Below are 21,294 nucleotides of genomic sequence, written 5' to 3'. Positions count from 1 at the left end.
GTTATTACATTTAATGGAATTGCTCCCTAAAGTGCCACAGAATGAAATCAAAGGGAAAACAGTTTAGAATGAGGAAGACACAGGATGAGGGCCAAGGTGAGAAAGGAAATGGTGGGCTGCCCCAGTCTCCCTACCCTTCCCTGGAGCCTGGGAGAGCCCTCCTTCAGGGGGACCAATGGAATTGGGCTTGATAATGGTCTGGCAGGGGGTTGCAGGTGGTTTCATAATGTGTGGCGTTATTGGGGTTCCTGACTACTGTGAAAAAGCAGGAGAGGGAGGCCACAGCACCGCTTTGGAATCGTATTAAGGAAGGATGTAATTTTGCATAACAGAGCAATGCCATCTGTTTCACAAAAGACTTTGCACGGCATAGGAGACTTTACGTTTGTCCAAAGAAATAAGAAAAAGAAGAGAAACACTGCCTATTGTTGTTAAAGCCCATTGTGATTTGTAAGAGAGAGAGAGAACCATGACAGAGTCCCCAGACACACTTACCAAGTAGGCGGTGATTAGGTGACTATTCTCATTGCCTCTAACCCCTGGCTTCCACCCAGCCAGCCGTCTCTCCCGCATTGATCACGAAGGTGCCTGGATGAACAGATGGCATTTTGCATCCCGTCCTTAAGGCCATCAGACTTGGGCTTCCTTGAATGAGCCGGAGGGAATACTGAGTCCCAAATACTTGTTCTTCTCCAAGCTCAAGATTCCAGATCTGAGCTATTGTGTAGAGCTTTCTGTCATCTCTTCACCAATAGCATAACATGAGGGAGGAACTAAGGACTATTAAGAAACACTCATTAATTGCTCCAGAGTGCATTTTCCCTCTTTGGGGCTCAACCAGGCATGTTCTAATATTGAGCTGGCTCCTCAAGTTTGAAGTGAAAATGTCTCATGCAGGCAGTCAAATCTTTATTTTGCATGTGCCCAAAGACTGGTGCCATAAGTAGGATTATGTGTTTAGCTGTTTATTTCCAAGCACATAGGGGTTTTTCCAGATTTCCTATCAGGGGCACACGAGACCGTACTGGGTTTTGCATTGGAGGAGAAGGGTGGACAAAAGGAGTTAGCGCTACTCCACGGCAGTCCTCAGACAGTTCTGGAGCTGTGAACCTTAGTGCCTGAGAGCCATGGCCATTTAGTGTTGCTTCTCTTTACAGGGATTTCCTTTCCCTTCTTGGCATTGTTTTCATCTTGCCTCAAGTGACGTCAACTTCATTTCATCCTATTTGGTGTTGTCTTAAGAACCCGGCAGCGAGGAGAAGGGGCATGATAGTTAATCTCCCCAGAGCACCTCACGGTGCTGCCCACCATGCTTCTGTGTTAAGTCAAAGGGGTGACCTAGAAAATCCAAGTATCTCCTGGAGGAGCCGAGGGGACAGCCAAGAGTGGTCGCCTGGTGGGGGTTCCCCCCCCTTTTCTGTGGGAGATGATAGTTCATATATCTCAGTGTTGTCAGGAAGACTGAGATATATTTCTTTTTCTATTGCAAAGGTAAAATTGGAAAGTGGGAAAGGAGAAAGCAAGCACAGCATTTGATTCAGCCTTTGAAATCTTTTGGGTCCCGTGTAAAGGACACACATGCTAAGTCTGTCAGCCCTGCCAATGACACGTGCTTCAGATTGTGAGCTTATTTATTTCCAAAAAAAAAAAAAAAAAAATGCCTGTTTCTTCCATTTCTTCTGAGCACTGGGAAAGGATCCTGCTTCTCCACACTTGGTTGTACCAGCTGTCGAATCAGTCACTCTGGTTATTAGTAAGCAGCAGGGAAATGTGTCTATAAAAAAAGAAATTGACAGGAGACAGGAAGAAGGAACAGGACTTATCTAAGGGGAAGGAGACACTTCAGAAATGAATAAGAGCGGGCATGATCCTGGAATGCCTAGGTGCCGGGCCCCTGGTCAGAGCCCCAGAACATTCAGAGGAGGGAGGGTCCATCCTGACAAAGGAAAGACGCTGTAGAGGGAGGAGCTGTGTTACAATAGGAGAACAGTCTGCCCCAACATAGCAGCGTCATGCCTTGATAAGAAAATGAAAACCCTGCTTTTGTTAATTTAATTCAGGGCTAAGGAGGGGTGCATGCTCAAAATTTCTCCAATATATTGTGCTTTCCTTTACCAAGGAGGAAGAACCAGGGCCTGATCAGACATCAATTCCAAAAGCATGACAAAATCCCTGCCAAGCATCTTCCAGGGAAGGCGATGTCTAATAGTTGCATTGGATGATGAAAAGCCCATCACGTAGGCATCTGTGTTTTTTGTTTTTGTTTTTTTTTTTTTTTTTTGGATGGAGACATTATCATTGAAGACCTGAAAGTGGCTAGTATAGTCTTTCTCAAATCAAGGTGGGGATGAGGAAGAAGTTGTAGCCCATGACTTACTGAATTACATAGATTTTAGTATGCTGTAAATAATGAAGAATTGGATATCTAGAGCAGAAAGCTCACTTTTCTATAAATCTCTGATAGTTTCTTTTTATACATTGGATGAGCTATGTATTCCTTAGCAAGCCCATAAGACTCTTGAATATCTGGGCCCAACTTTCATGATTGGGCTTATCTGCATCCCTCTTCCATCTCCCCACTGTGCCCCAGCATATGCTGCTTGGGATCCAAGCAACAGCCAATGACTGGGCCACCTGACTGGCTGTTCTCTGTGACCAGTTTTTTTTACTACTTCATATATCTGCATGGTTTGTTCTCACTAATGCTCCTCTTTGAGTTCCCCTGGTGAATACATGAATGTCGTTTAAGATCTGACTCAAGTGTCATCTCCTCATCATGAAGCCTTCTCTAACAATTCGAGGCAGAATTAGTCATTCCTTTCTTTGGGCTCCAATAGCCCTGTGTTCATACTTCTATTATAACATTTAGATATGCAAAGCAGTTCCAATCTAAAAGTATATCTGGGAGTGTCTAAGGCTGGGAAAGTCTTTTGTAGCTACCCCGGGACTCCTTGTACAGAAGACTCATATATGTTTCATTGAATGAAAATGTGAATGAATCAATAAAGATGGGAGGCAGGGCTTGTGCATGGGGAGTGAAAAAGTGATTATTTGTTTTAAAAATTAAGTATGCTATCCTTCATGTGTGAAGGTGAGTTTTCTGATTCATTGGCAGTAAAACATGGGCTCTGAACTAGTTTTCTACATTTGTTTTATGTGCAGGGAGGGGTCATGTGGTCTTTTGCCCTATAATCTGTGACATCCTTGGAAATTATTCCTCCCTGCCCTTTGTTCCTTCTCTACATGCCATCAGTCAAACCCCAGTAACTCCTGCATGGCCTCTAAGTTACGTCAGTCTTTCCTCTCTGCTTCCGTAGTCACTGTCCTCGTTAGCTTGTGCCTGGATTCCTAGAACAAGCTGCTCCGTGTCCTTTTAATACCACACAAAGAATTTTACCCACTATCAGATTTATAATTTTCAAATATCATTTGGATCATTTTACTCATGTGATTAAGGACCTGTGGGGACTTCTTTTGGCCAAATTGAAATTTAGCATGGCAGTCCTCCTCCCTGGATATCAAATTACTGATCTCAAAACCTGATCTCATATTCACTTTCCAAAAGGGATGACTTTTCTAGGCAAACCCTTCTCTTTTCCCATCCAGACAATGTGGTCCATATAGTGGAGGGGATGATCTGCTGGGAGGCAGGAGAACATGGTTCTGTTCCCAGCTTTGCTACTAATTAGCTGTGTTACAAGTCATTTTACCTTTCCAGACTATGGTTTTCTCATTTGTAAAATAAGGTCTTAGGAGAGGTGCTTGCTTGGAAGGAATTCGGAAGGGTTGAGCCCTATGTTCCTTGATTCTCAAGTCCTTTGATTGTTTGATTTTATGAGGTATTAAATTTCTGCGTTTCCTTCCAACCTTATGATCGATGAAGTAGCTTGAATAGGTTTTGAATCCAGAATCTTGGCTTCATCCCCAGCACACTATTCTTCACCAGCTCACTTAACACCAGAACAGGAATGGAGAGTAAGGGCCTCTGTGTTAGCCTGCCTTTTGCATGGATCCACAGAATACTGGGAGCAGTCCTTTTTCAGATTAGTTTTGGTTTTTTGGATAAGCCAAGCTTTTGATTCACTTGATAAAGAAAAATAAATGGGCCAGATTTGATTTTCTTTGATTGAAAAGATTTATTTTCTATTCTTCCTGCCTCAGCAAACACTAACCTGCAGGGATTCACAGTCTAGTTACCCAATTCCAGGCTGTCTGAGTTTCTTGACTCTGCCTCTTCCTCTTCTCAGGCCTAATTTTTGATAGAGCATTTGCTTTTTAAGAAACCCACCTGAGGATGAATGAGGTCAAGGTCAGGATATGGGCCTCAAACTACTTCTTGCCAGCTTTTCTTATTTGATAGGGTTCTACTAATGGAATTGTTCCCATGCCACAGTTGAATTTTTGTGGTATAACCACACAACTCTGCCCTCCACCACTTTTCTCCATCTCAGGGGAATAGCATGTGCATCCTTCCATTTGCATGTGTTAGAAATTTGCAAGTCATCTTTGCTTCTTTCCTCTCCCTCAGCCCTTAATCTAATCAGTTTTCTAATCTTACTGGTTCTACGGTAAAATATATTTCAAATATCTCCACTTTTCCCCCCATTTCCTCTAAAGTCCTAGTTAAATCACACACACACACACACACACACCACACATACACACACACACACACACACACACACACACACGCACGATTTTTTAGTGTTTTTGTCTTCCTCGGACTAGACTATTAGCTCCATGTTGGCAGCAATGCATCGGTCTCCCACACCATTGCATTTTAATGCTTAGCACTTTAATTGGCTCAGAGCAAGCACTCATTAAGTATTCGTTGAATGAGCAAATTCACTTAAGCTAATTGTAAAATTAAGCTTGATTATCTATAGACTTGATTTCCTCTGGGCCTTTGGACTATCTATTTAAGACTTTATTTCAGGTTCTATTCTTCGATTCCTTATATTTTCAACAAATAATGCAGCACCTACTCTGTGCACAGAGCTATGCTCAGTGTGGAGGACAACACAACAGAAAAGACATGTTCTGATTCTTTTCCGATTTTAAATTTAGTTGAAGCAAAGCCTGCACGCACAAAAATGTTGAGTAAAAGTACAAGACAGAATATGACAAAATGCCTCAAATAGATAGTACAGTTAATATGCTGTAGTCAAGAAATGTTGTCTATGTAGGCTGAAGTTGCAGCCTTGAAACATTGTGGAGGATTTGGAGGCAGTGGAACTTGACCTAGCTTTTGAGGAATGTGGAATCTAGAGGTCCAAGCAAGGTGACATTTCTCTAGTTGGGAATGATAGCATGAACAGAGATTTGGACTTGACACTTGACACTGAATATTCATGTGAGGGTTATGTTGGGATCAACTTAACCTGAGTGGAATTATAGACAAGTAATAGGAAACAAGTGTGGGGTTAAAAGTTGGACAGAGTTGGTTTTTTGAAAGACAACATGCTATAGTAGGAAAAAGTACCATATTGGGAGTTGGCATCTCATTATGTGACCTTAATCAAGTCATTTACTCTGTCTGCATCTCCTCCAAAAAAAAAAAAAAAAAAAAAAGTACGGTAAATAGCATGTGTCAGTAAAAGGTAGGATTACATCAACTTTTAGTTATTCTGTGTTATATTTTTGTAAAGGATTTGAATTAGAGACCACTGGCATATCTGTCTGCTTTAGAATCTTCTATGAAACAACCTCTTTAGTTCTTGAATCCCTGGCTTGGGCTGAATGAATGTCACTCCTAACTGGTAAGTCATGAAGACCCTGAAAGTTAGATTAATGTCATTTAACCTTATCCTGGGAAGTAACCATAGGAAAGACTTGATTATGTGGTTATTTTAAGATTAATCTTGTATGACTATATGAGGCATTGGGAAAAGTGACCCAAAGGTGGGGAGACAAGTCAGACCTACTCCAAATGCAGTGAAAGGGCCAGAATGTTCGTGGTCTCCGGGATTGCAAAAGAATTTTGAAGTTTACTTCTTTAGGATCTGGTAGTATCCCATATAGAGATAATACAGGAGATAAAATATCAAAGCTGGCTTTTCAGTCTTGAGATTGAAAGGATGGTGAGAGATCAATGGAAATTGAGCAGTTGAAGTGGGAACCTGTTTTTCACAGAAGATGTGTTAAATTCTGAGCTGAGGGCTGGACATGTTCGTGAGGATATCTTGAAGTGCCTACAGCGGTACAGTCTGGAATGTGAAGTTACAGATTTGAAATTCATCAGCATAGTGTTGATACAGCTGTCAGTAACCAGCTGAGAAAAGATCAGTTCTCTCAGGAGAGCAGTTTATAGAGAAAGTAAAGTGAGATTCCAGCTGGGCCACCCAGAACAGTTGGAGGGAAGGAGGAGCAGAGAATTCAGCAAAGGTCACAAGCCTGGTGGAGGTGGAGGGAAGGCTGTGGTCATCTCAGTAAGAGGCAGGTTATTGAAGTCCAAAGAAATGACTTTTAAGAAAAAAGGGGTCAGTAGCGTCAAATATGGTAGAGAGGGCAGACATTTGTGGACTATACATATCATTTCCTCTTTTATACCGTTAACTACCATTAATTGTCAGTTGATTCGGATTTTTTATTATTATTCAGGTCCATTGCCTAATTTTTTAATCATTTTATAATTTTTTAAACAGTGTAGGGAAAGAATTAAAGGGAAGGGAAGGATTTAAGCATTTTACTCTATTATGAGGTATAGGAAAATGTTGGTGGGGAAGGTTCTTAATACTCACTATTGGTAAAATAAAATTGGGGCCATTTGCACAGTATCAGAAGCCAGGTGGATCTCTTGGTATCCTGGCCCCTATGCCTGTTCGGTTGGTGGCTTTGGCCAGGTTACCTAAGCCCTCTGAGCATCTTCAGCTGTAAAAGCAGAGGTAACACTAAGGGCTACCTGTTATTTTCATGCTGGCCAAATGAGAACGAGTGCAAGGTTTTTAGCAGAGGCCTGATACAAAGAAAATGCTCCTTGTTAATTATCTTTTTTTTTTTTTTTTGGACTATCCCTGCAGAGAATTAAATGGGATACTGTATTTATTAAGTGTACACATTGAAGATTTTATTTTCCTTCCTCATCTTTTCCCAAGACGGACAGATTTCTTCTAGTCAAGTTTCGTTAAGACCAAAATCTCTATGAAATCTAGACAGTTACTTGCTCCTGAATCTTCCTCGCCGTGGGCTCCCAGCATTGATTAGTCTAAAACGTGGAGAGAGCACATTTGTGAGGAATGCTGAGGAACAGGCCTGGAAATGCTACATGACAGGAGGAATGAAGTGATCTTAGTCTCTCAGTGTGAAGTGTTCTGCTGATGTCGGAATGGGGAATCATCCTGAAAGAAAAAAAAAAAGTGTATCTTTCTGAGAGCAAAGATGCATGTGCTGACAATTTAGATTTTTGCCCAGAGATGCTGGCATTTTCTTGCTGGGGGCGGTTCTTATGTTTCCAACAGTGTTCCCACTGCGTACCATGTTCTCTCCTCCTCCCACCCCCCTACCCATATGTCTTCCTCTTTGTCTCGCCCACCCTACTCCTGGTTTCTTTCTGTCTCTCTCTTCTCATAGGTTATTTCCCTTTAGTAACAAAGTGAATCCTGTCATAGAAGATAGGACTACTTTCCCCAAACCCATTCTCCCCATCTTCAGCTATTTCTTTTCTGAAAGTTCTGGAATGGGCAAGAGATCTGGGGAACATAGTCCTTTCTACATATTCTGTTGTACTTCCCCCATGTTTCTTTTTCCTCCGATAATTCATTTGGCATTGTTCTCCCTCCCTGGCTTCCCCAAGTGTCTTCCCTAATAGCTCTTCCTTTCCTCCTCCTCCAAGACTGACTTTCCATGAACGGGCTAGTCCCAGCACAAGAATGATCTGGCCTTGGAAATCTTCGTCATTCAAAAGTGAGGGCAGACAGAGAACCCCACAGAAATGGGAGGGACAGAAGGACTGAAGATTTCTGAGGATGAGTTTGGGCATGGGTGAAGGTGACCTGAGCAGCCAGATGCAGCTGCAGGGATGGCAATGAATTATTTTGGACGGAGAGTTTTGATAGATGACATGACTCGCTGGGACTAGTTTACATTACCCCTCACTCCCATGCAGGGAGTGAATGTTAGGTTATTGTTAGCATGTTTTAGTTTCTTGTTTTGAAGCACAGGGTAGCTAGTTCCAAATAAATGACAGAAAAAAGCAAAACATCAGTCTTAGACTTTAACCACATCACTGACTTCACCTCTTACTCAGACGGAGACACGGTACCCCAGTGAAAATACCATTATATTATGTTGTCTGATTTGTGTGAGAAGACACTTATGTGTGTAGAGGTTTTACTGTTGGACGATGAGGGAGACAGGTGTTTGTTTGTTTTTTCTGAATGCTTGAATAAAAAACTGAAAATAGATATCAGTTCTATGCAAAGAAAAATCCAGAAAAAGAACTGATCGGTAAGAAAGTGGTAGGTTATTTGGACATACTGACCAGAATTATGCTAGTTTACAGGTGACTGTAGATAATAGAAGTAGCAATAGAAAATTATATTCTGTCCACCTATCCGTTCAATTTTTATTGAGCATTGGCCATGTGCATAGCCAGCCCTAGGTGCTGTGGGAGATCTACCAAGTTTACACTTGATTCCTGCCATTAAGGAATTCTCTATATTGAAGCACCCAACCAAAGAATGTATGAATTGGCATCCTCCCTCTCTGGGCCTTTTCTCCACATTTCCTTCCTTAAAATTATCTCTGAACCCAAAAAATATAGCGCTGAGTGTCTCTTTAGGGATTAAAGTGCTAACAAGACAAAATGCTGGCTTGAGATGTTTTTAAAAATTTGATTTTGTTTTTATTATTTAATGTGTATAGGAAACATTCTGATGCATGGGGAGTTATGGGCACTCTTTGGTGGTTGGCTGACGAAATACTGGAGAACTATCAGACAGCAGTTCTCAAAAATTGGATCTCAGAAAGTTCCCAACCCTCAATATGTCTTCCCACCCTTCCTGAAAAGTGCACTGACTCTCTTGCTCCAGTATTAGTCCTGCCCAACACACAATCCTGGGGCAGGGCGGGAGGGGGTGGTGTGAAGGGGAGGCGCTACTTAGAGAACAACCCAAGTCCTGGGCTGTTGAATGGAAGCAAAATGATTGCATTTAAATCAGGTTGAAAAGTCATTCATTCATTCACTGTTCAACCACCGTTTACTGAGTGCCAAACTTGCTACTAGCTTTGTAGCTAGAGATAAAAGACAAGGGTTTCTGTCCTTGTAGGGCTCACAATCTCCAGTGACAGACGTGGCTGAGAAAGTAGCTGAAATGCCAAATGCAGTCAATTTTACAGGAGGTTTGCCTGTGATATGACAGTAAGGGCTGACACATAAGAGCAGGTAAAGGCATGCCACCCCATGCCCAGGGGAAAGGGAACATGCGGAGGTATGTTTCTGTGGACCCCCAGTTTCTCCCTTATGAATAGCTTTCCATTTTACCCCACAATACTGTTATTCAGAGCTGTTAATAGGAACATGGTTTGCCTTTCCTCGCTTTTACCCACAGCCTCCCCTATCCCCAGCAGTAATCTCAGCACCAGATCCTCCCTCCTTGAGAAACAATGACCATCTGAGTCTGTATCTTTGTCACCATTTCACACACTGCAGAAATAATGGGTAAGACATTATGCTTTTAACAGGACTAATCACCATTATTATTGCAATAACAGCATTTATTTGCTTCTTACAGCTTTTAGCATACCCTCCCATATACCAGCTAGACTTTCCAAAATGGTGAAGAAACATGCTGAGGTCTCACAGCTAGCAAGGAAGCTCTAGAACCTGGATCACCTGATTCTAAAGCCCCAAAGGACTAGGTGCAAATCCTCACAATTCCAAAGGTTTTTATACACGGCCTTGGTAAAATGAAGCTCCACCATGATAGTGTAAGTCTACAGATCAGTTGAAGAACTCATGGGGAACCACCAGTGAAACGTAGGCTAGAGGTGAATACTGCTGGAACCATGATCATGGGATATAGCAAACAAAAGCATTGAGCTGGAAATCAGAAGACTTCATCCCAGCCCACACTCTGCCCTCTAGCACAAGTCACTTAGCTGCTTTGTGTCTTAGTTTCCTCTTCCATAAAATGTAGAGCATAAGTTAAATGATCCCCAGGGTTAAGAACACAGACTTTGGAGCCAGGCTCTGCCACTTTCTAATTGTGTGACCTGAAGCTAGTCATTTCATCTTTCTGAGCCTCAGTTTTCTCTTCCCAGAAAATGGGGATAATAACTGTAACTTATAACTCTTAACTTACAGAATTGTTAGGAGTATTAAAGAAGTTCATAGTTTTAAGTGATTAAACAGTGTGTGGCTTAGGGTAAATGCTATATAATTGTTTCTTGAATTAAAAAATTGGTCCCTTCAGCTCCACGATATTAGGTGGAGTCTTTGAAGCTTAGTTATCACTGGAAGTAGAGAAAGAAAGTACAGTTTACAGAGGACGGGTTGAGAAGGGAAATGCTGAGATGGCAAAGCGTTACGATGACTTCAGCAGGAAACTCAAGAAAAGGATAGAGTATAATAAAAAAAAAATTCGAGCTTTCCAACCAGGGCCCGGCAGAATGGCTCCCGCGAAGAAGGGTGGCGAGAAGAAGAAGGGCCGTTCTGCCATCAACGAGGTAGTGACCAGAGAATACACCATCAGCATTCACAAGCGCATCCACGGAGTGGGTTTCAAGAAGCATGCCCCTTGGGCACTCAAAGAGATCCAGAAATTTGCCATGAAGGAGATGGGAACTCCAGATGTGCGCATTGACACCAGGCTCAACAAAGCTGTTTGGGCCAAAGGAATAAGGAATGTTCTATACCGTATCCGTGTGCGGTTGTCCAGAAAATGTAACGAGGATGAAGATTCATCAAACAAGCTCTACACACTGGTTACCTATGTACCTGTCACCACTTTCAAAAATCTACAGACAGTTAATGTGGATGAGAACTAATCGCTGATTGTCAAATAAAGGTATAAAACTGCAAAAAAAAAAAAAATTCACTATTTCACTGGCATAGGTGGAAATATTCATGCCAAAGATCTTAGGGAAGCAGAGGGAGGTGGTGTCAGGCTTTGGGCCTTCCGGACACAAAGCAGAACAACTGAAGATCTGCAGGAAACTCCGGCCTGGTCCAGTGGTCTGGGGTGTCATTATTAAGTTCATTTTGTAGTTAAAGAAAGCTGGCTTGCTTATCCACCTGCTCCCGTTCTTGAAGGCCACCCCGGTTCAGGGCTCCCTCATCCTGGCGCTGTCAGAAGTCAGGGTCCAGTGAAGTTGGAGTTTCTCCTCGAGCCTTTGGGGCCTCTTCCCTGAACATTGCTTCACATACAGTTGCTTAGCACCATCACTTGTTAAATAGAAGGAAAATGAAAATATTCTTGTTGCCTGCATTCCGGTTCTCTGCCGTCTCCCGATAGACTGGTCTGCCGAAATAAATCCCAGCAATAAGAAGGCAGAAGCCTGCAGGCGTCTATGTATCTGGTCTGATCGGTTTCCCTCGTTCTTAATCGAGTCCTGTCTCTTGCTCATGCTGGGGTACAACCTGTAGCTCCTCGCTATCCGTTCAGCTTAAGAAACGGTTGTTTAAAACAGGGACCTTGAGCCTTGGCTTCCACGTCTGTGTGACAGGAGATCACTTGCAAATGTAGTGTGATGATTAAATGAGATGAAAAGTCAGAACGCCTCAACTACAACACTGCCCCCCTCCTGTCTCCCTCCTCCCCTTCCCTGTCACCTGCCCACCCTCCTCTCCCCTCCCCTCCCCTGCCAGCTCCTTTCCTCTCTTCCTTTCTTTCTTCTTTGTATTTAAAGTGACACAGTTTGGTGACTAATTCCTGATCTGCTTTTTGATTTCCCCAGAAGGGGATCCGATCCCTCCAGGGGACACTGTTGTCCTGAGGCTAGACAGTGACAGTGGAGGAAAACAGTGTACTGGGAAATGAGAAGCAGAGTCATGCCCAGGGAGGGGTGTGCTCAGAGGGGCTTCAGGTAGGCACAGAGCCAAAGAGATTGTAGTGGCTGTATTTGCATTAGTGTTCTGCCTCAAGGAGTTGTTTGCCTTTAACCGCCATCTTAATTTACTGATTCAGGTGAAGGGAGAAGACGAAAGGAGGGACTTATCATCTCTTGAGAACCCACTTAGACAGTATAGTAGAATGCATTAATTTATTTTTTTTAAGATTTTATTTATTTATTTGACAGAGAGAGACACAGTGAGAGAGGGAACACAAGCAGGCAGAGTGGGAGAGGGAGAGGCAGGCTTCCCGCCGAGCAGGGAGCCTGACGTGGGGCTCGATCCCAGGACCCTGGGATCACGACCTGAGCTGAAGGCAGACGCTTAACTACTGAGCCACCCAGGCGCCCCTAGAATGCATTAATTTAGACAGTGATTTTTGGAGTCCGTGCTAGGGCCAGGAGCAGTCTCAGGATTCTTTAGCTTGCTTGTAATTTCTGTTCCTCAGAAATAGCTTGTCTTAGCATTGGCGCAAGAAGTTTCTGTGGATCACAACCTTTGGGAGCAGAAATTAGGGACGAGGGGATGGAGGCAGGGAAAGAGGAAAGGCCAAGGCAAGGTGCTTTGTTGAGCTGGTAGCCCTGTGGGTGGCTGGTGCTTGATCCCGCCAGGCCTTTCTAGGAGAGCAGATCAGTCAGGTAGCCAGTTCTCAGCCTCACGTAGTCCTTCCGGTCTAACATTGCCACCTCCCTAATCTTTGGGCCCCTTTCACAATATTTTGCCAAAGTTGTTCCATCGTCCACTGCGTCACTCACTAGGCCACCAACCCATTAGTATGTTAGGCGTGCCTCTAGGAGTCTTTGCCAGACCTTTGACCCTTAATTCACAGGAAAGTGCTCCCCTGCCAATAAATTCTATATCCCGCTCTCCCTCAAAATCCACTTCCATGCGTGCTCCCTGCTTTCTGCAGATTTATATAGGCCAGGTCTTTCCCTTGCAATTCCTTCGGTATGTAAGCTATTTCCTCCTAGCTATCTGCCTCCTGCTAGGAGCTGTGTTTTCTCGCTATCCTTGTGCATGACCCGACTGTAGGTATCGACCTGGAGGGAATGAAGGGAGACAGGGGTGTATATCTGGAAGGACAGGAGGCCTATTGAAAGACACCTGCTTCCGATAAGGTCTTTGGACACTCTCTAAGGTCAGGTTTATTACCTTTGACCGTCGGGGAGGAGCTTTTCTTGCCACCTTGGAGGTTTTAGGAAAATTCTTCCCTTGCTAGGCACCCACACGTCCCTCTGTGGGTCTCAGGGTCTCATTCTTTTCCCATTAGGATTTTCACGTAGGAGACGTTCCAGCGTTGTGCCTTCAGTCTCTTTTGTAGTATCGTCACTGTTCCAGTTAGTTCCTAGGTCTGGTTTTCCACAGTCGGCCCTGTGGCCACAGGCAATGCGAGTCTCCTTAAACATTGGCCTGCGAGACTTTCTGGATGTCACAGAATACCTCGAGTTAATAGTTGGCTGCCCTAACCCTTCCAGTTCCTTTTCTTCAAGACGTGCAGATATTTGACTGAGCTACCATACAACCTGATCCATCACCCTCTGCCTCCACGTCACCCCAGGCCACTACAGGGGAGAGTCTTAGTATTTGTGGTGCTGGTACATGCCAGGAGTTACCGCCACCCCGCTCACCCCCAGCAGTGGGGTCTTTGTTGAACACCACAATCCCAGCTCTAGCTACTCCTGTAAGGAATGATCTTACCCTGAAGGCAGAGCCTTAGGTAAAGACTTTTAGGTAGGTAGGTTTTTTTGTTGTTGTTGTTTTGGTTTGTTTGTTTGTTTTTTTTTTTTGAAAACAATTCAAAAGGAAACCGGAGTTGGGGACCAGAAGAATGTGACAGGGAAGGAGAGAAAATTGATACAAGGATATGTTATTGGGTTGAGCATTGCTGAGGGCAAGTGATCCTTCATCCTGCCAGAATCCTCTAAGGAGTCTTTAAAGATGTGCCTGAGAACTATGTCCTGAAAGACGACAGGAGCAAGTGTTTGCTTTTCTGCTCCCATTTACTCTCCCACACTTCCAGGTTGCATCTAGTTCTGACGTAGTATGGCATCATGGCAGCGGGGAAGCCCCAGGGCAGGAAGCCAGAGCTGGACAGGATGTGCCTGAAAGGAGGCGCCACGTGAAGCTGGCTGAAGCCTGAGCACACACGGTCCCCTCGTCTATGCCCGAAGGGGGGCACCCAGTGGTGCCGATGCTCGGCCTCCGTGAGACCGGCCACCTCCTTCATGTGTACCTCGAAGCAGTCCTGCAGCTCAGCTTTCTCTCCAGCCAGGCAGGAGCACAACTGTGAGGACAAAGCCGTGGATCTCGAGTTGTGACTTGGTCCCGCCCAGCCCTGCTACATTTCCTACTATGTTCACTTTCTCCCGCTCCAAAATAACTTCACACTCTCTCTTCTCACTTCAGACCTAAGGCTCTTCCTCTCCTCTAACTAGCACTCTCTGCTGGTAAATCTGCCTTCTAATTCATTGAGAAAATGGAATTATTTTTCCCAGGAATGTCTTCATTTTTATACTACCAAATCTACCAGCCTACCTGCATCAGTAGCCTTCAGATAATGACCAGAAAGGCCGGCGTGGCTTTGGCTTTGCCAGAAACCCTGAACTTGGTAGTGTGATGGTCTCCTATTCAAGTGCCACTGTGTCCCTTTTCTTTTTCCACTGGTTTATTTTTTTCATCATGATAAGTGTACTCTTTAATCCCCATTCCCAATTTCCCCCACACGTCTCCTCTCTGATAACCACGAGTTTGTTCTCTATAGTTGTCTGTTTCTTGGTGTGTCTCTCTTTTTTTTCCCTTTGCTCACTTGTTTTGTTTCTTAAGTTCCACAGATGACTGAGATCATATGGTATTTGTCTTGCTGTGGGTCTCTTCTTATAGTAATATGACGGTAAACCAGAGTGTTACTGTCCTTTGGTTACTAGGAAGGGTTTCCCTTGGCTGAAGTGCCATATGAAAACAAACATTTGTTAAAATTTATTGGAGAATTTAGATACTTTTCCTGAAAGGGAGCTACGTCCAAGCTTTGGAATTTACAGCAAAGTACCAAGGTGCTTTATTGATGCTTGTGCACGTATTTGTATAGGGGATTGATTCAGGAAGTGAGTGGATCAGTGTGCAGAGGAGAGATAGGAGTGGCGGGTTGTACGCGGGAGTGATAGTCTCCTCTGTTGGATGGTGGGGGTAGGTCAGCTTCTGGCTCTGGAAGTGGAAGGTGAGTGATGATGGGCGATAGTGCATCTGGAAAGGGTTTCTGTGTGTGAGGGACTATTTGGGAAGGATTCGTGCATATGAGAGCAGATGTGTGGGTAGATGATGGCCTCTAACATCGTTGAGTAGTTGAGCTTGAGCTGAGCCAAGTAAGCAGGGCAGTACTCTTGCATATTTTAGAGTGGGAGGCTTGGTAGATAAGGGCTTCTTTAGTCATTATGCATGTGTCTGAGTTGGAGAGAGGTCACTGAAGCCTGTTTTCCCCTCTTTTTCCACTTACAACATGAAGGGAACCAGTGAGTGTACCCCCTTTTAAAATTAAATACACCAAAACCATATGATCAGTGATAGCCCTGTGTTGCATTAACTTTCTCCTCCCTACTACACTTAACCTCATGTGACAGAGTTTGACTACCAGGGGTGTCACGTGGTTGACTAAAGGGGCTTCCGGATTCTCTTTAGAAGCTGCTGTGCAAGGCAGCACTGTAGTTTCTCTTCTTTACATTTTTTTACCATCTCTAGTCCCACAGGAGTTGCCTAGATAAGCTACCCAACACCATAAAATGCTGTAGGACAAAGCAAGCAATTTACACTTGGGTATAAGTCAGCAACAGCTCCTGCTTCTCCCCCCTCACCTCACCCATTCATCTGTGAAACTGCCTTGGTCCAGGTGTTTGCCCTTTTTCCTGGGTATTTCCTGCTCAGCACTTGAAGGCTTGTGTGGACTTTCACAGCTGTGGTTTTCTCCTTAAAATATCCTTCGTTGAGGGGCACCAGGGTGGCTCAGTCGGTTAAGCATCTGCCTTCTGCTCAGGTCATGATCCCAGGGTCCTGGGATGGAGCCCCGCGTTGGACTCCCTGCTCAGTGGGGAGCCTGTTTCTCCCTCTGCCTGCTTCTCCCCCTACTGCTCCCCCTGCTTGTGCTCTCTCCCTCTCTCTGAAAAATAAAAAATACCCTTCGCTGAGTTTCTTGAATGATCAGCCTGAGAGGCTTTGTCTCCTCACCTTAAGAGTGAAAAGTGGGAGGAAAAGCAGCCTGTGTGGCCTGCAGATGACAGAGGTATTGTTCTGGGACCTGAAGTCCCCCCCCACACACACACACACACTTCTACAGAGAAGTACACAGGTGCAGCCACAGCTGAATCCCCACCCGGAGGGAGACAGAAGAGTGTGTGTGTGGTAGATGCGGGTGGAGGGGGGAGTGGACCATGTCAAGCATAAAAAGAAAATGGTTGCCTATGAAAGCCAAAAGACTTCTTTACATAAAGAGAAGCAGGAAATCATCATTATAGATTCAAGAGAGAAAGCAGGACATGGACGAGAGAAAAGAGGAACGATGTGACAGAAAACATGGGAAGGAAGGGCCCCAGAGAGTGTCCTTCCTGGTTAAGGACTGTGCCTCAGTGTTTGCCCCTGTGCTCCCTCTGGGACTGACCGACCTGTGTTTTTATCATGAGGGAAAACTGTGGCCATCGGGGAAGCTACCTCCAGGGACAAAGAGACTGTAATTTGTAGAAAAAGGACAGGTTTGTTTTCCACTTTGGAGCCCCACCCACTGCCGGGCTGTGCTTTCATCTCACCTCCTGTGCTTTTTTGTATTTTTCACTTTTGATTTAGGACAGCGAAGGCATAGGTAGAGTGGTTTCTGAGAGATCAGAAATCCTGAAGAAGAAGTTGACCATCTGTCATGGTTTTGGAAAAAAAGGAGTGCTTCTTGTGGGTTTTCTCACTTCCACTTCATTATCATCCAACACATATTTATGGCATGCCTACTGGGTTTGGACGATGTGCCAGGAGCACTACTGTACCAGCTACAGTATCGGGCACATTTATAAAAATACCAGATTTAGTTTGTGATGCTATGTTGTCCGGCGGTTGTTCTACCATTTTCCAGATGAGAAAACTGAGGCTGACTCAGAGTAACTTGCTCAAGGGCTGCAATGGCAATAGCATCCCAAGCAGGGCTTTCTGAGTGTAATTCTAGGGATCCTTTCTGCTTTGCATTTGTTTTAAATCAGAATTGCCATGCTCTGCCTGTTTTCTGAGCTGCAGTATGTTTTAGAGTCAGCCAGACCTCGTTGTGAATCCCAGATCTACCTACTACCTATTTAACTTGTATAAAACTATCTACACCTCAGCTTTAGCAGTTGTAAAAAAGAGATATTAATTACTTATATTGAGGACTTCTATGATGTTTGAGTTATTATTCACATATACACATATATTACAGAGATATATGGATAATAATATATATATATACAGGATAATAATCCTCATGTGTATATATATTATATATAGCCTAATATAATACATAATACACTTCTTAGATAAGAAATGCTAGTCCTCTTTCCCCCATTCCCCCTCCTGATGAGAATTTACTCTCCTTTTCTGTGGTTCCACAACATTTAGTAGTTTTCTGTAGCTTCTTTTTCTTGTGATCAAAGAACCAAGCCCTTGCCTATTTAGTCCCATTAGAGTACACACGGTATTCCAAGGTGATGGATAAGAAGCACTGTCTCAGTCATAAAGACCAAAGATGGAAAAACTAACACCACTGGGTGTAGACAGAACAGGAACAGAATGATAGAGATACTCGACTGTACTAAATCACCCTCTATTTTGTGTTGTCTTGAAGAATATCATGCCGCATTCATTCCCACGGGACAGATTAATCCTTCTCCTGAAACTGCGAGAACAGAGTTTTCTTTCATTGAAAACATTTCTTTCTTTCTACCTTCCTTTTCCACCCTCATTCCATACCCTTGTCTTTCATCCTTGAAATTTCAGCATTGATCTCTTAGGTGGTGTTGCTTCTCACTGCATTGTCTTCCAAAGCATGTCCTGTTTCGGGCGCCTGTGTGGCTCAGTTGGTTAAGCGACTGCCTTCAGCTCAGGTCATGATCCTGGAGTCCCAGGATCGAGTCCCCAATCGGGCTCCCTGCTCAGCGGGGAGTCTGCTTCTCCCTCTGACCTTCTTCCCTCTCATGCTCTCTCTCTCCCATTCTCTCTCTCTCTCAATAAATAAATAAAAATCTTTAAAAAAAAAAAAGCATGTCCTGTTTCATCTGCCTTCGTCCGCTGTGACAGTAAAGTGTGTGGCCTGTTCAGCCATGGTCCTTCTGAAAGAGTAAGATATTGAACGTTAGAAAAACCCTGGATAGGATGCTGCTGTGTGATTGCTGTGGACCCTGAGAGCTTAGGACATTTTCATATTAAGCACTTAGATTAGTATTGGCTCATAGTGTGACCATTTCTTTCAACATATTATTCTTTTTTTAATTCCAGTTAGTGCTATATTAGTTTCAGGTGTACAATATAGTGATTCAACAGTTCCATGTATCAGTGTGCGTCATCTTGTGCACTCATAATCCCCATCCACCTCTATTACCCATCCTCCTGCCCCGCCGCCCCCCTGGTAACCATCAGTTTGTTCTCTAGAGTTAAATCTTTTGTTTGTTTGTTTGTTTGCCCTTCCCCCCCTTTATTCATTTGTTTTATTTCTTTAATTCCACATATGAGTGAAATCATATTACTTAAGTCCCATGTCCTCCATGAAGTTTACTCTGACTTCACCTCCCCACACTGTTCTCTGTCTCTAAACTTAAGCAGTATTTATGGCCTGTTGCATCACCCTAGTCTCATGTCTTCATTTCATCAAGTGATTTTTATTAAGAGGTTGTTCCATTCAAAACTTCATATTAGGTTTGCTGTAGATAAAGTGGTAAATTAGATATTCGTATTCCCAGGAGTTTTCAACCTAGCAGTGGCTTAGGCTACCGGCTGTCCTTTGATAGTTTAGTTGTAGTTCTTGTTTTTTTAAGCCCTACAGAGAGGATTTTGTGGCTATTAGCTACGTCAGTTTGGACTCAGATTGTTATGGACAAGTTAATGATTTGGGAACAGATATTGTAGGGGAAATAAGTGAACACTGGAAGAAACACACCTCCATCACCACTTTGCATAGGGATCAAATTCTTCTTCTTCCACAAATCTTCTGGCTAAAATAGACATGAAAAATTATAATGTCTTAAAAAAAACTTGCTCTTATGACATCATTATGACCAATTTGTTATTGCTTTGTCATCAAGGGGTCATTTTTGCAATATGCTTCTGGAGCTCATATAGTCTTGTATTGCTCACTTGAAAGATCAGCGTCCAATTTTTTCTGAGACCATTCTTTTAGAGCATAAGCACTAGACTTCTTAAAATGCGACTTTACCTGTATAATAAGTATTCTAATAAGCAGAGAAATGCAGTTCAAGGAGCCTTTCATTCATTTGCTCACTTACTCATATATTCATTCTACAGTCCTGCATACATTCGTTTAAAACCTTTAGTAAGTGTTGATTGCATGTTTCTTGTCTTAGAGGATGAAGAACAAAGACAATTCTTTAACCTTCTATGCATGACTATTTCTGAACAGTCCGATATTATTAAGAACTTTGGCAGTCATTTTGCTAATTCTAACCAGAAAGAAAAATATTTCTCAGTGAAATAATGTAGTAAGTTTAACTTGAATGCTGTTAGCTAGACTTTTTGGAATTCGCTTTCTGTCACATCTATATTATTCTAGGAGAAGTGAATATTACCTGGAGGATGATAGCTGAGAGGCTTCAGAAAAGTGAATGAACGAATACATACATAGTAATTATTCTCAGAATAACTCTCAGTTCACTCTGGTCATTTAAAAAAATTTTTCAACTTAGTCTTTTTAGTGAGCATGATTGTCTTCATTACTATCACCATCATAAGCTCCACCACCATCCAGTATTTAGCACTGTAAGCCTCAAGGTACACCAGCAATGCTCCAGGCACCATGAATGAGAATATTTACCAAAATGATTAGACCACTATCTTCAGGAGCTCGGCACCTAATTTAGCCTTAATAATGGCGGCTATAGTGCATAGAAACATATTTCTTAGAATTTTGAAATCTCTTGGAGAAAACTCCTTAATTTGGTTCTGCAAAGAATTAGGTGCTTTATGTCATAAAATATATTCCCAGAACATTTGATCTTCTAGTCTTTCTTATCCATTTTGGGGTAGATGGAAGGCTGGGCACCTTACCAGAATTTCCCCTTAGGCTTGAGATTAAGGGGGAACGTCAATACTATAATCATCAGAGTTCAAAACCCACACAATGCTTAGGACTCAGCAGGACTCTGTGGAGTGGGGATATTTTATGGAGAAGATATGACCTCCTTTTCAAAGAGCTTCAAGTCTAGGTGACCTTAAATCATAAGCATAGAAACATAATATTTCTTAGAATTCCCAAATCCCTAGAGAAACTATTTCTCTCCAGTTTCTCTAAAGAAGGAAGTGTTCTTTGTTTAAAAATCTTCTCCATATCAACCCTCTGTCATGGACTATTTTTTTCCCACCATATCAGAGGAAGCATCTTACTGAATAGATCTGCTTTCCTCCTGTTTGCTGGGAGTTATTAAAAGAGCTGACTGCAAACAGATTTTTACTGCCTGAGTGTGGACTTACATCAGGTAGCACCCAATAAGACTTGACAAGCTGACATCTCTTATCCATCAAGAGTGATGGGTGGGGGAGGAGCAACGGGAAGGTGAGAATCTTATTCCCACCTACTTTCTGAGAGACAGACTTTGGTTGAGTGATATAGGGCCCATTTTTAGAAATCTATTTAATTTGTGAGTTGGAGTTTTAGAGATTTTGTTTATGGAATATAGGGCTAGAAACAATACCCACCTTGTCAATGCTGAACAGAAGCTGAAAATTACATACCTTTTAGGTCACAAAGAAGCAGTAAGATGAGTCCTTTGGAGGAAGGAAAAAATTCTTACAAAACTCCAGTGACAGAGCATTTTAAACACTGCATTGTTCTTTAGCCAGGCAGCCTAACAGCTCTGTGTGATTGGTAATGATGTCAAGCTTTTGTTCATAAGGAGGAAAGGTCTTGTAAACTTAGATTTCCAAACATGTAAGCTTTATAGCGCCAACTTTTGTCCCATCCTCTTCATATTCTGTTTTCTTAAACATTGGTGACACTGATTTTTTTAAAAAGAAAA

The 21,294-nt window shown here is 43.0% G+C and overlaps 1 protein-coding gene and 1 pseudogene across 1 annotated transcript in view; both read left to right on the top strand.

Annotated features, from left to right (window-relative positions):
* The window catches only part of GRIN2B (glutamate ionotropic receptor NMDA type subunit 2B), a 286,176-nt gene that overhangs the window by 127,506 nt on the left and 137,376 nt on the right, over nucleotides 1-21,294 (top strand). The window lies entirely within an intron of this gene.
* LOC114221703 (large ribosomal subunit protein eL31 pseudogene) lies at nucleotides 10,594-11,023 on the top strand (annotated as a pseudogene).

The sequence above is a fragment of the Eumetopias jubatus genome, unplaced genomic scaffold, assembly GCF_037043125.1.
Source record: "Eumetopias jubatus isolate StellerSeaLion01/CBP00866 unplaced genomic scaffold, mEumJub1_p1.0 scaffold_8, whole genome shotgun sequence".
Taxonomy (NCBI): domain Eukaryota; kingdom Metazoa; phylum Chordata; class Mammalia; order Carnivora; family Otariidae; genus Eumetopias; species Eumetopias jubatus.
This window is presented reverse-complemented; position numbering and strand designations above follow the sequence as displayed.